A 3,356-nucleotide genomic window follows, 5' to 3' on the forward strand; every position below is an offset into this window, starting at 1 on the left:
GATCCCTCTAGAGCACAGGTTTTGAGTTAATATAAGAATGCATGCGTGGAGAGGTGGGCAACAGCATGAACAGCCACACTTCCAGAAGGTTTTAACCAGCATGCAGGGCAGAGGTAGAGAAAGTAGGAATGAGCAGGAGAAGAACCCAGGGTAGCTGGGTGGGCAGAGCCAGTGGCCAGGGAGGTTCTAGTTTGCTCAGCCTTGGGGCATCCTTCCCCTTTACGTGGTCACGCTGAAGTAGTGCCCAGGCCTGGCATCTGGCCAGCAGCTTAGGCCCACCACCTCCCACTGCCTCCTGGACCATGGACCCCCACAAAATGAGAGAGCTTGGAGCCTTCCTGTAAATGTGTGAGCAGGACTGGAGTGTTCTGAACACAGAGGAAATGAGCTTCCTGAGGGAGTGGGTAGAGAGTATGGGGGCTAAAATGCCACCTGTTTCTCATAAAACTAAATCAGAATTAAACACTTCGGAAGCAAAAGCAGATAGTAAGAAGGTGAAGGAAAACATAAAGACAGACAAACCATCAACTGAGGAAAGTGATCTAGAATTTGATAATGAAGGTGTGATTGAACCAGACCATAATGCCCCTCAAGAAATGGGAGATAAAAACATAGCAATAACTAAGGAGATGATGGATCAGGCAAATGACTAAAAAAAATAAGTGGCTGCCACTGATGCCCTAAATGATGGTGAGCTACAGAATGCCAATGAGTTGTTTAAAGATGCCGTCAAGCTAACCCCTTGTGTGGCCATTCTGTATGCCAAGAGAACCAGTGTCTTCATCAAACTGCAGAAGGGAAATGCTGCCATCCAAGCCTGTGGAAGAGTTACTGAAATAAATCTGGATGCAGCTCAGCTATACATGTAGCGAGGGAAAGCACACAGACTTCTGGGCCATCAGAAAGAAGCTGCCAGTGATCTTGCCTCTTCCTGTAAGCTGGATTATGAAGATGCTAGTACAATGCTGATGGAAGTTCACCCAAAGGTCCAGAAAACTGCTGATACTGGAGAAAGTATGACCAAAAAGCCCAAAGAGTGAGAGATCAAAAAAAAGAACAGAAAGGGTTAAGAAGGCTTGGGAAGAACATGAGAGAGCCCAGATGGAGGAAGAAGCCAGGGGACAATCAGGAGCTCAGTATGGTTCTTTTCCAGGTGGCTCTCCTGGGGGAATTCCTGGTAATTTTCCTGGAGGAATGCATGGAATGGGAGGGGGGCATGCCTGGAATGCCATGAATGCCTGGATGAAAGAAATTTTTAGTGACCCAGAGGTCCTTGCAGCCATGCAGGACCCAGAAGTTATGGTGGCCTTCCAGGATGTAGCCCAGAACCCTGCAAATGTGTAAAAATATCAGGGTAACTCAAAGGTTATGAAGCTCATCAGTAAATTGTGGGCCAAATTTGGAGGTCAAGCATAGATCCATTCTGACAAATAAAGTCCCTGCCAGAGGAAAAGCAACTTAGATCACCTAGTGGATGGTGCAATAAAACAAACCAGTGTACTTCTGACCTTCTCATGAAGAAAGTTGGGGAGCTTTGAAGATAATCACTAGGCCCTCTGCCCCAGATGCAGCTGAAAACATTTTACAGTGGTTTGCCATTAGGGTATTCAATTCAGATAATGTTTTCCTACCTGAGATTAAAAACTTCAAGCAATTTAAAAACCTTAAATATTTAAAACAAATTAAAAGGTGTGTTAAACCCTACATTTTTCCTTACTAGTCATTTTGTTTTTTTCCTTTGAATTAATTAGGCAACAAAGATACTTCAGTATGGAAGATTCATTGTTCAAGTTTGAGTGAAATAAAGCTTTATTAGTGGGAGGAAAATATAACATTTAAATAAAGTTTGAGTTGGACATGTAGTCACTGAGGCATTTTGATTTGTCTTTTTAATTGCTTTGTTATTATTTTTAATGATTTGTTTCTGTAAAACTCTTGGGACCACCAGTCTTGCAGTAGGACCTGGGTAGGGCTTCGAAGTATTTGGCAGGGCAGTGTGAAATGAAAATGTCTTCTGCCATGTTAACCAACAAGAAATGTCACAGCCATCAGTGATTGATTTCTGGCTTCCAAATGTGAATGAGGGCTCCCCAAACTGTGATCCAGCAGATGCTGCCATCCCCTGTCCGGCATGGTGATCACTGAGGAACTGTGAGAATGCAAGAAGCAAGGTCAACACGGAAAGAGGATTGGTCCCAGATATCTGAGGTGCATACAAAAGGAACAAATTCAGTGAGCCCAGAGGCTTACACCTTTCCATACTGTAGAATGCTAAATTCCTTAACTTGATATCTGATCTTTGATGTTCAGACTGCCTATTCTCTCTTTTGCAAACTTGTATACAGCCTGACTTCACCAGCCTCTAGAGCTGTTTTATCAGAGCTGCTGAGATGCTGTCTCCTGGGCTCGGGGTACAAAACATTCCCCCCAAATAACATAACTCTCTACTTTCAGTCTGTGACTATAGACTGTAGTCTATAGCAGCAACCAACCTACTACATTTTATGTCACATGTTCCCTTGTGCACCTGCATTTATATCTTACACTGTGGTGAAGGGCTGGTTTTCAAAATGCTGCAGTAAAATTGCAATACTTAGTTCTGCTCTTGTCTGATATCTAAAATAAACATTTCATATTTCCACATCAGTTCAGTTCAGTGACTCAGTTGTATCCATCTCTTTGTGACCCATGGACTGCAGCACGCCAGGCCTCCCTGTCCATCACCAACTCCATGAGTTTACTCAAACTCATGTCCATTGAGTCAATGATGGCATCCAACCATCGCATCCTCTGTTTTCCCCTTTTACTCCTGCCTTCAATCTTTCCCAGCATCAGGGTCTTTTCAAATGGGTTTGTTCTTCATATCAGGTGGCCAAAGTATTGGAGCTTCAGCTTCAGCATCAGTCCTTCCAATGAATATTCAGGACTGATTTCCTTTAGGATTGACTGGTTGGATCACCTTGCACACCATAGGATTCTCAAGAGTCTTCTCCAACACCACAGTTCTAGACATAAATTCTTTGGCACTTAGCTTTCTTTATAGCCCAACTCTCACATCCATATATGACCACTGGAAAAACCATACCTTTGACTAGAAGAACATTTGATGGTGAAGTAATGTCTCTGCTTTTTAATATGCTGTCTAGGTTGGTCATAGCTTTTCTTCCAAGGAGCAAGCGGATTCTATTGTGATGGCTGAAGTCACCATCTGCAGTGATTTTGGAGCCCCCCAAAATAAAGTCTCTCTTTGTTTCCCCATCTATTGCCATGAAGTGATGGGACTGGATGCCATGATCTTAGTTTTCTGAATATTGAGTTTTAATCCAGCTTTTTCACTCTCCTCTTTCACTTGCAAC

The 3,356-nt window shown here is 43.2% G+C and overlaps 1 pseudogene; it reads left to right on the plus strand.

The window, feature by feature from the left end:
- Positions 303–1,416, plus strand: LOC102175616 (annotated as a pseudogene).

This window comes from Capra hircus, chromosome 1, assembly GCF_001704415.2.
Source record: "Capra hircus breed San Clemente chromosome 1, ASM170441v1, whole genome shotgun sequence".
Classification (NCBI taxonomy): Eukaryota; Metazoa; Chordata; class Mammalia; order Artiodactyla; family Bovidae; genus Capra; species Capra hircus.